This window comes from Zea mays, chromosome 4 (assembly GCF_902167145.1).
Source record: "Zea mays cultivar B73 chromosome 4, Zm-B73-REFERENCE-NAM-5.0, whole genome shotgun sequence".
Lineage (NCBI taxonomy): Eukaryota > Viridiplantae > Streptophyta > Magnoliopsida > Poales > Poaceae > Zea > Zea mays.
Genome location: NC_050099.1, coordinates 241,281,491 through 241,293,461, shown reverse-complemented (window position 1 = coordinate 241,293,461; position 11,971 = coordinate 241,281,491). Strand labels below are relative to the sequence as shown.

The 11,971-nt window shown below is 42.4% G+C and overlaps 1 long non-coding RNA gene across 2 annotated transcripts; it reads right to left on the bottom strand.

Annotated features, from left to right (window-relative positions):
• Window positions 1-3,145: 3,145 nt before the first annotated feature.
• On the bottom strand, window positions 3,146-5,162 carry LOC103654830 (uncharacterized). Of its 2 annotated transcripts, none has more exons than XR_002269352.2 (3): window positions 4,804-5,162; window positions 4,226-4,377; window positions 3,146-4,133 (listed from the first exon to the last, which is right to left on the bottom strand). It is a non-coding gene; the product is annotated as an uncharacterized lncRNA (long non-coding RNA). The 2 variants fall into 2 exon arrangements; XR_002269351.2 differs by having other exon boundaries at window positions 4,226-4,373.
• Window positions 5,163-11,971: the final 6,809 nt, after the last annotated feature.

Sequence of the window (11,971 nt, the reverse complement as noted above, 5' to 3'; positions counted from 1 at the left end):
AGCCGATCCTACACTCTTTACTAAAACCATTGCAAATGATTTGTTTGTATGCCAAATTTATGTTGATGATATCATATTTGGGTCTACTAACAAATCTACATGTGAAGAGTTTAGTAGGATAATGATTCAAAAATTCGAGATGTCTATGATGGGGGAGTTGAAGTATTTCTTAGGATTTCAAGTCAAGCAACTCCAAGAGGGCACCTTCATCAGCCAAACCAAGTATATTCAAGACATACTCACCAAGTTTGGTATGAAGGATGCCAAGCCCATCAAGACACCCATGGGAACTAATGGGCATCTCGACCTCGACATGGGAGGTAAATCCGTAGATCAAAAGGTATACCGGTCGATGATAGGATCCTTACTATACTTATGTGCATATCGACCGAATATTATGCTTTCTATATGCATATGTGCAAGGTTCCAAGCCGATCCTAAGGAAGTTCACCTTAGGGCCGTAAAAAGAATCTTGAGATATTTAGTTCATACACCTAAGTTTGGTCTTTGGTACCCCAAGGGATCCACCTTTGATTTAATAGGTTATTCAGATGCTGATTTGGCAGGGTGTAAAATTGATAGGAAAAGCACATCAGGGACTTGTCAGTTCTTGGGAAGATCCCTAGTGTCTTGGGCTTAAAAGAAACAAAACTCAGTAGCTCTTTCTACCGTCAAAGCCGAGTACATTGCCGCAGGCCATTGTTGCGTGCAATTACTTTGGATGAGGCAAACCCTTAGGGACTACGACTACAAATTGAGCAAAGTCCCTCTCCTATGTGATAATGAGAGTGCAATCCGCATGACGGATAACCCCATTGAACACAACCGCACTAAGCACATAGCCATTCGGTATCACTTTTTGAGGGATCACCAATAAAGGGAGGATATTGAGATTGCTTATGTTAGCACCAAAGAACAATTAGCCGATATCTTTACTAAACCACTAGATGAGAAAACCTTTACCAAACTAAGGAATGAGCTAAACATTCTTGATTCTTGGAACTTTGATTGATACTTTGCACACATAGCTCATTTATGTACCTTTGATCATATCTCTCTTATGTCTACGACTAATGTGTTTTCAAGTGTATTCCTATGCTAAGTCGTAGATTGAAAGGGAAATGGAGTCTTCGGCGAAGACAAGGCTTCCACTCCACTCTATCGGTATCATCTACCCTTCGCCGTCACTCCAAACCACTCACCACTTTGGTATAATCTTTCACTCATATTCATTTGTACCATTGGGGAGAGAGTAAAAAAAGGGCTCTCAAATGTCTCCATTTTTGGCGATTAATGCCAAAAGGGGAGAGAGTATTAGCCCAAAGCAAAAGGACCGCACCACCACCAATTTCAAAGTTTTAAAAAGAAGTTTTTTAAATTGGTATCTTATGATAAAATATTTAAAAGAGGATTTTTCAATTGGTTAGCATTTTTCAAATGGGTATCTAAAATATTTGATCTTCTTTCAATTAGTAAAACCCTCTTGAACACTGAGAGGAGAATTTCATTCAGGGGGAGTTTTGTTTAAGTCAAAGGAAAAGCATTTGAAATAGGGGGAGAAAAATTCAAATCTTGAAAATGCTTCTTGCAATCTTATTCATATACCTTTGACTATATGCAAAAGGACTTTGAAAAGATTTTCCAAAAGAATTTGCAAAAACAAAACAAGTAGTGCAAGCGTGGTCCAAAATGTTAAATAAAAGAAAGCAATCCATGCATATCTAGTAAACTAGTAGGGTGCCCGTGCATTGCTACGGCAACTTAAAATTGATACAAAACAATGACGCAATATAATTACAATCTTTGATTGATGATTTTGTAGCTAACAAACAACGCCACCATCAGAAAGGACACGTCAATGAACATACCAAAATCCACCTTTAGCTAAGAAATTTACTTGTGAGAAACCCCTAGCTGCAAATTCCAATTCAGCATAACTAAAGCAGTGAGGAGGCTTTCAGAAATTCAGCTTGGAAAACTTTTCCAATAAAACATATGCTTGCATTACGAGTTTTTTGTGAAAGTTTTCCAAGTGATCTTGAGGATGTTAATCCCTATACAACAACAATGTTGCACTGAAGCTTCTCCCCCACAATGCTTCTCCTCATGCTTCAAATCCTTGAGCAGCAGCAACATACAATTTAATAAGCAAAAATAACAATTAGATAATGCAGGATGTATTAAAGAAACTACTGATTTAGTAGTTGACCATTACTTGTCTAACACAACCCAGCTTGCATGTGATTTCTTGCACTCAACAGCTACAACATCAGGAGAGCCGAAAACAAGATTATACCTCACATTAATCTATAGAAACAACAAATTAAGCACACAAGCATACAACAACAATAATAAGATGTAAACGGGCATTAGCCCCAGCTCAAATGTCTATATCATACACATCAATTTTCTTAACTCTAATAAATCACATTTCTGATCCAACATAGACTTATGGCCACATGTACAGTCTCCAACGAACAGCATAAAGCCCCAAAACTTTTTGTCTGAAATAGAGAAGTGTTCATATACTTTCAGTTTTTAGGCAACTACTGCAAAACCATAGAAACATTAACAACTATAGGCAATAAAAACCATGGATTTAGGCGATCATTGTAACTAAAGTGAAAATGATTAGTGATACCAACAAACGTGCACATGAGCCAAAAACCAGAAATAATACCAAAGCTATGTGACAGGATGATGACAAGTATGATGCTACCGCCTCGCCCAGATGATGGGGTCTTGTGGCTGCCCTAACTGTGCCACCACCTTCTCTACCACCACAGTTGCGGCGGCGGGCCCTTGTCAGCCACAGATTTCCCCTTCCTCTATAGCTGCTAGTGGTGGGAAGAGCCCACCATCATCTTCTTCAAGACAACCAGCAATGCCTACAAATCCAAAAGCTCTAAGTCAGAAGCCCAATTGCTGAAGCAAATAACTCAACAACCGAAGACCCAAGATCCATGAAGTAGCAAGAAAAAGCTACTACAACAAATTGGAAGTGATGCTCGCCTAGTACAAACAACAGTACAACACAACAACCACGCCAGGGGTTTTAATGCCACCAGGGAGGGAAGTGCTTTAATTTTACTTGTAGGACCAGCATAAGATCCTGAATTCAGAAACAAAATAAGAGGCTGGTAAGTAGCACCTGGACAAGGCACAAGGGTGGTGACAAAGCAGCACCCCTGTAGGTGAGGCACATCACGTTGGTGAACTCCCTTACACATGGTGTTTACAAACTCGTGTGTGGACTCCTTACCTACACTCCTAGTAGTATGAGAATGATGCTAAAGTATCCAACGGTACAAAACAACAAGAAGATGGATATTTCCCCTTCAGAAAAAATGAGCGGGGAGTGGCAGTGAACTCCCTTACACATGGATCAGGACCTCTATGACAAGTACATTGACATCAAAGGAATACCAGAGCTATCAGTCATCAACAGCAGCGTTAAGGGAATTGAGCTTGGATCGGTTGTGTCCATCTCTACAGGCTACAACCATTGAGGTGTTGTCAGATGGAAATCTGGTCTTCAGAAAAATTGCCAATCACCTAAGCAAAGTGGCTTCACCATTTGTTCGGAACACAACAACCATAGGTGGCAACATAATCATGGCGCAGAGGTTGCCATTCGAGTCAGACATAGCAACTGTGCTACTGGCTGCAGGTACAACAGTCACAATCCAGACGGCTTCCAAAAGGTTGTGCCTTACTTTGGAGGAGTTCTTGCAGCAGTCTCCATGTGATTCTAGGACCCTGTTGATGAGCATATTCATCCCAAAGTGGGATTCAGATGGCATCACCTTTGAGACATTCCGGGCAGCGCCTCGGCCATTTGGCAATGCTGCTTCATATGTCAATGCTGCTCTCTTGGCAAGGACTTCAACTGATGCAGCTTCAGGGAAGAACATCATGGAGGATATATGCTTGGTGTTCGGTGCTTATGGAGCTGACCATGCCATCAGAGCTAGCAAGGTAGAGGATTTTCTAAAGGGTAAATCACTGAGCTCTTCTGTTATACTTAAAGCAGTTCAGTTGCTTAAAGAGACGGTTTCACCACCAGAAGGCACAACACATCCTGAGTATAGGGTCAGCTTGGTTGTCAGCTTCTTGTTCACCTTCTTATCCTCCTTAACCAACAGGATGAATGAAACAGCAAAGGTTAATGTTATCAATGGATCACTTACTAATAGAACTATAAATATTAGCGGTAGGTACTCACTGAAGGAAAATCTTGAGGTTGACAGAAATTATTTACCAATACACTCAAGACAAGAAATGGTTTTCGGTGATGAATACAAGCCAGTTGGCAAGCCGATCAAGAAAGTCGGGGCAGAGCTCCAAGCTTCTGGTATTTCCCCTCCAATGTACTGCCTTGCCAAAAAAAATATTTTGACAGCATCAGCTTATAACCTTTCTTCAGCATATTCTGCAAAATACTGTATAGTGATGCTTCTATTCATTTTTAGTACTTCCTCTGTTCCAAATTATAGACGTTTTAGTACAAAACAACAAGAAGATGGATATTTCCCCTTCGGAAAAAATGAGCGGGGAGTGGCAGTGATCATCATTGTTCTAAGAGTTCAGAGTTGAGGGACAGGGAGAATGGTCGCACTGAGCGTAGGAGGAAGAACTGACATCTCCTCTCTAGTCCTGCTCAAACTCCTTAGCAGCGGCGAATGAGGATTCCATCACTATCATAACAGCAGAATCAGAAATGGCAAGAGAACAAAGCAGTTAGGTAATGAGAAGTATTCTCTAGAGGTGAAATAAAAATTCCAGTCGAATAACGAGGCTTACCAATTGTGGGTCGTTCGTTGGTGACTCCCCCTCGACTGATAAATGGAGACAAAAAGGAACAAGCTTTATGATCTCTGATGCTCGAGTACCAAGTATTGCTTGAAAAACACATGCATAGTCATAGAAGATGAAAGACATTTCAATTGATCCAGAAAAGCATAAGCGTTCATACTTGAGACACACGGAGTGAAGGTAAGCCATTCCGCGTGCAGTGGGTGGACGTGGGGCGTGGACATGAGCTGGGCAAGGCCGAACTCGGTGACGCAGGCGCCGAGTTCCTATGAGAGAAGGATGTTGCTTGACTTCATGTTCCCGTGAATGAACTTCCCGCCGCTACCCACGGAGTGAAGGTAAGCCATTCCGCGTGCAGTGCCCAAAGCTATCTTCACCCTGGTCTCCTAGTCCAATGGGGTTCTTCCAACAGCTTTGTTACCTGGATTTTACAATCAACAATTAGTCTGCAACCAACTACCATACAGTTTCATTTTCATAGAAATATGTATAATGAGCCTAGTCAGACTTTTAGACAATAAGTTAGCAAAACAGGTGAAATAACTGAAAATAAAAGTGGAAACATCACAGAAGCAAAACTTGAAATGCACCTTTCATTTGTTGACCCAGTCCCAAAATCTCAGTAACCAATTAAATTTGTGGTATCCAAGCAAAAGAAAACATGTCCATACAGACAAATTAGATGAAAAAGAAATGAAAGCAAACTCAGGTGTTCTGTCAAAAATATGTCAAAAGTCCTATAGCCCTCCTAGTAAAATCACACAGTTTCCAGTTCATGGTGATTAAGTAGATCAACCAAATGTGTCTAAACCTGATTAATAATATGCAACACAACATTAACCCATGTAGTGCTACTTGTACCCCCCAACTGTCCATTCTAGTCTCCGGTGCCTGCCTGGTATTATTCCTCCTGTTCCTGCCAGCATTGCCTGCACTAACGAGCCCCCCGGACGACGTCAGTTGCTGCAGTGTTCTATAGTATTGTACCTGTACGTACTACATGCAAGAGTAACCTTCTACCAAAGTGAGTGACCGCCACTATCTCTTGTCCAAGCTTTTCTCTATACTCTTCTTTTTAGATTTCTACCGTAACGTTCAATTTTCTTCCTTGCCGACAGCAGCAACTGTCCATGTCGTTCTTGAAGATTAAGTAGGTAACAGAAAAGCAAGGCAGCACTATGAAACCACCAATTATTCTTTTGCATTCACTGCAAAGGCCAGAAAATTTCAGTATCTCAAAAGCCCAAAATTCTAGCAACAAGAGCAGGTCTTGTTAACTGTTTCTAGGGAACTCCAGAACAGCTATTGGAATCCCAAATACCAAATGATTTGAGGAAGGTATATGTCAACATCCTTTGTAAAAAACTATGTTATATTCAGAAGAATAAAAACTAAGGACTGAAGATAGTACATCTGGAGTGTATGTCTACGTTACAAATAATAAATACCTTATTCGGAAATTTTTTTTACCTTATTCAGAAAAAACTAAGGAGTAAGGACCAAAGATTATAATTTACATAACCCAGAATTAGAGAGTTCTCTACAATCAATGTAAAGCATCCCCACTTTGAGAATTCAAGTATGCGACCCCCATCTGGATTATACTTTCAAGTTGAAGTAGCAAATAGCTTCAATTTTGAAAACTAAATTTCAATCTAACAATATGACAGGTAACAAAATGTAAAATGATTCAGACAGATTATTTGAAATGAAGGGGACATACCATGCAAAGCAGCACAAAGGCTACCTAGTGGGACATACACCAAGAGCTTCTCATCCTTGGAGTAGTAGTAAGCACGCAATGGGACAATGTTCTGATGCTGGCAAACCTTGCCAAATAGCTCCATCTGCTGTTCAAATTCCCTCTTTCCCGCCACCACTTCCTTCAATCTCTTGACCACCACTGTTGTTCCATCCTCCAGAACAGCAGATGGAGCTAATTGCCACAAAATTTACTCAAATCGTAGCTATTTCAAACCATGACATTAAGTACATATTGATACAACAGTTGGCCCAAACTAATTTCAGCGTTTGAAGCATGAAATCTACTACAGATGGATACAACAACCCATTTACAAACAACCGAATATGGCAGATTTTAGGATGAACAAGTTAAAAACACACCTTTCATTCCAATACGGAGATGCATGAATTCGGTGTGCCTAGATCGAAACCGATAACATCAGCCATGGTCGGCTTTGTGTTGCATGCCCAGATATTTGTGTCAAAGAATATTGGAAGTCTTATCAGTAAAGATGATTAGCATAGGCAACAAACCATACAAGTCGGTGAGGAAATATTGCCCCACTTTATTTAACTAAGAAGAAACTCAGTCAAACCAACGAAGAAGGCCCCTAAACCTAGCTTCATCCAATTGGGTTGCATCGCGTGGGTCGACCATGACCTTCTGGGCTGGTGACCATTGCACCTACACAAACAAACACAAAGTGCTTATTTTTTAGGTTGACAGCGAGGGGACAAATTGGATAAATCATTACTAATGTAAAGTTCAAAATTCCAAAGCAGGTTGACAGGTAAATCTAGAGTTTGTGCATTTTGGAGTGAGACACAACAAGTTTGAGATCATCCCAAGGTTGCATATACATTAAGTTACTTCCTATGTAGAAATTTGACAGTAATATCAGTATATCACTTTAGTACAATTTCAGGAAAAATAATGATGAAGTAAGACTCGATGAGGCCCACCATACAGAACGCACATAGTTGTAGAAATTGTTTTTGACTGAACGTACAATTTAACATGTTGCTACAGTGCTATTTTTAGCTTGACATCCATAATGCTTATATCCGAGGACCCAGGTGCTAACACAATCACTACAAATCTGCAATAATTGAGGAGATTGCAGCGTGGAGGGAATTAAGCCATAAAGTTCCACACATACGGACATACCCAATAAGAGATGGTCGTAGAGATACATTCTATATGTTTACAATCCTTTTGACTTCATATTTGCTCCTGTACATCTAAAAGTACCAATGAAGCATGGTTGCAGCACGCTACTCGGACAGAACTGGGCATCCACCCCATCCAATAGGCCTCAGCATAAACTAACAAAACAACCCTAGCATACTGGAAAACCACCAAAAAATCGTTGGAGCTATATTGTTCAGGTACCGCCCACACCACAAGCAAGACGAGATAATCATTTGGGTGTAGAGCCACAGGTTGAACGATCCCGATCCCAACTAATACGCCGATTGATTTTGAAGGAGCCCAGCTGCATCGTATCAACGAGAACAAAAAGGAAAAAGGAGGCCGACCAGTGGGTGAAGAACTCGACGACCACAAATGACTTCGGCGAGGCCTGGAGGAAGGCAGTGCAGTTGGACACGTCCCCATCGGTCGCCTTGCTGCCCCCGAGTGATGGGGAGGAGGACACCATTGAAGGGCGGGGAAGTGACGCGCGGACGGCGTTTGCGGTGCTGAGGCCGGCGAGGATGGGTGTGTGTGGGGGGGGGGGGGGCTAGCGGGCAGTGGCTGGGGTACTGAGCAACGTGCTGCGGTAGGACCTGGGGGGAGAGGGGAACGTGGGATGTTGTGCACGCGGGGGAACGGCCATCGCGGTCGCCTCCGTTGGCATATATGGAAGGAGACACCGACGTATACGCGAGGATGGAAGGAGACGCGGCGGGGGCTCGGTCACGCGTTGTTGTGGGCGAGATCCGCGAGCGTGGTCGGCGGTGGCTGGGTGTGTGGGCGTGGGAGGCGCAGGCGAGCGGGGGCATGCGAGCGCAGGGGGATCTCGCGGCGGATGCAGAGGCGGCTGTGGATTGCGCGGGCGGCGGGCATCACGGCGGCGCGACGCGTGCGGGCGTGATTCGCGGGTGTGGGGGGGAAGACGCGTGCCGGGGGATCGCGGGCGGTGTGGATTGCGCGGGCAGCGGGCATCACGGCGGCGCTACGCGTGCGGGCGTGATTCGCGTCGTGGCCAAACTCGCGGGCGGGGGCACGGTTCGGTGGTGGACGCCCTCCGTGCACCCTTAAGGTTTAGTAGAGAAGTAAATAAAATTGGTTTAATTCCAAGCAACCTTTGCACTTACCTTATGCAAACTAGTTCAATTCCGTACTTATATATTTGCTTTCGTTTGTGTTGGCATCAATCACCAAAAAGGGGGAGATTTAAAGGGAAATAGGGTCAAACCTTTTCCTATAAATATTTTGGTGGTTGAATTGCCCAACACAAATATTGGACTAACTAGTTTGCTCTAGATTATATGTTCTACGGGTGCCAAAGGTTCAGCACAAACCAATAAAAAGATCTAAGTTAGGGTTCAAAAGAAAGGAGCAAAAGAAACCGAAGTGAACCCTGGTCTGGCGCACCAGGGTGGATCGACTTCAAACTCTTCACCTTTAGGTTTCTAAGGCCGCGCTCCGCTATAATTCACCGGACTGTCCGGTGGGTCACCGGACTGTCCGGTGTTACAGCGGAGCAACGGTTCCCAAGCAAAACGGTCGACTCCAACGGTCGCCTGCAACGTGAACAGTGCGCGGACAGTTCGCGCAGAGTCAAAGCAGCACCAGAAGGCGCACTAGATAGAGTGAACAGTGATTGTCCGGTGTGGCACCGGACTGTCCGGTGGCCCAAGATGTCAGAGCTCCAACGGTCAAACCCGTCAGAACCCTAATGGTTGGGTGATGTGGCTGGCGCACCGGACAGTGTCCGGTGGCGCACCGGACTATCCGGTGCGCCCATCGACAGCACCCCTCCCCAACGACTGTTTTGGTGGTTGGGGCTATAAATACCCCCCAACCACCTCTATTCAAGGAATCCAAGTTTCCAGCATATTGCATTCAATACAAGAGCTCTAGACTTCACTCCAAGACACAAACAAGAGATCAAATCCTCTCCAAAGTTCAAAACCACTCCAAACACTTAGTGACTTGTGAGAGAGAGATTTTCGTGTTCATTTGAGTTCTTGTCGCTTGGATCGCTTTTCTTCTTCCTCATTCTTGTTCTCAAGACACTTGTAATCAAAGCAAGAGACACCAAGTTGTGGTGGTCCTTGCGAGGTCTAAGTGACCCATTTGATTAAGGAGAAAGCTCACTCGGTCTAAGTGACCGTTTGAGAGAGGGAAAGGGTTAAAAGAGACCCGATCTTTGTGACCACCTCAACAGGGACTAGGTTTGCAAGAACCGAACCTCGATAAAACAAATCACCGTGTCACTCACCTTATTTCTTGGTTGATTTGTTTTCGCCCTCTCTTTTGGACTCGATTTTATTTCTAACGCTAACCTCGGCTTCTAGTTGTGCTTAAAGTTTATAAATTTCAGATTCCGTCTATTCACCCCCCTCTAGGCGACTTTCACGTAGCCCTGTGGCCACACACACTTTGATACCAGATATGCTGGAGCTTGTACTCGCGTACAACATGGTGAGTTATTCATGCCCTTGAAGTCACATCATAGCGTAACCTTCGTAAACAATTTTGTTTGACTCTACATTTTGTTTGATTTATGTTGTCTGGCATCAAATATTTATATATACAACCAAGTGGCCATAACAACTTTCACAAGCTTTATAGTGCTTTATAGATCTGGAAAATTAATGAAATACCTATTAAACACATATAAGGTAATTCTCTGCTCTTTCCTCATGCATAAAGTCTTACCCAAAGTAACATGAAGAAATTCAATATAATGCATGAAAGCCTTTTTGCATAAAAGGCATCACAAATTGGGATTCATTTAGTAAGCAAAAAGACCTTACCAAATAAATAAAGGCTAGAAATCTCATTCATATAGTGCTCGACCCGAAGTTGTCACACTGTTCTCTTTGTCGTGAACGACATGAAGCAAACTCTGAGATAAAAGGACATATAATCCGTCGCAACACGAAGTTGCGAGTATGCCGAACGACTATTCTAAGAAACTTTTCACTATGTTGGTGTGAAAAAACTATTGTGTGTTCCCATCAAACTACTTTGCTCGTCCGATAGAACCTTTATGCTTGTGTTGCATATATCTCTCAGAGTTATAAATATCCACAGTTGCTGAATTGACTCGGGATAGTCCTTTGATGAGTATGGTATATATTGTAACCCACACGGGAAAGGTCAGACCTGAATGGACTTATAATTGGGGTTTATGTAGCAGAACTACATTGGATTCCACCCCTTGGCATGCTTACTATAATCTACCTCTGATCTACCAGAAGTAAAAGGGTTTTTAAAATTGGTGCCCTTAGTTTTGGTGGTGTGCCCACTTATACCCTTAGTCGTGTTTTTTGCTCAGTTGTGCCCTTCCAGTGCTATAGAAAAGAGGGGCACAACTGAGCAAAAAACACGACTAAGGGTATAGGTGAGCACACCACCAAAACTAAGGGCACCAATTTAAAAAACCCAAGTAAAAAAAGAGTAGAAAAATAGCCATGAAATTCCACATCACCACGGATCATGAATCTAAATTAGGCATTAAATTGTCCTTGGTCCTTGGCGCTAGAAGAGCCACAAGTCTTGACCACTAGGATGCTAGTGATGGAAATTTGTGACATAAACATGTAGATCTTGTGGAGACTTGATAACTCCTTCATATGAGAGCAGTATTATCTATTGTTGAAGACTGGTCCTAGATGGATATTGGTCTTGTTTCGCTCTTGTTAAGCAGTTATCACCATTTGCTTCGCCAAAAGCTTAACAATCTGGTGATTTTTCCTAGATAATATGAATTCTTGGCCATATCTGTTCTATTCAAAAGCTTCTTTTTTGCTGAACAATGAAGAGATCAAAATAATGCTTTATAAAGCATATTGGTATATAATATGAGGAGAAATGTTTGCCTTGCTGGCAGCTTACACCAAAATAATTAACTATTGTTATAAGTTCTCTCTCAAAATTATTATATGAAAAAATGTTGCATAAATCGATACCCAATTTCAGAGTGATATGAGTAATTTGGTAAACCATGAGCAATGATAAAATGAGTTGGACTATACATCTCTATATATAGAAAAATCCGTGTTTGGCAGCATTGACCTGATGCCTTTTTCTTTACTACCATTATATGCTCACCCATTTTTTCTATGTGCTTGAAAGCACAATGCAACCAGTGAATATCCTTGTGAGCACTAGACCATGTTGGTCATTTTACTTGTTGATCTGAAGTCAACTACTTGCTCCAAACGACGAATAATGTGC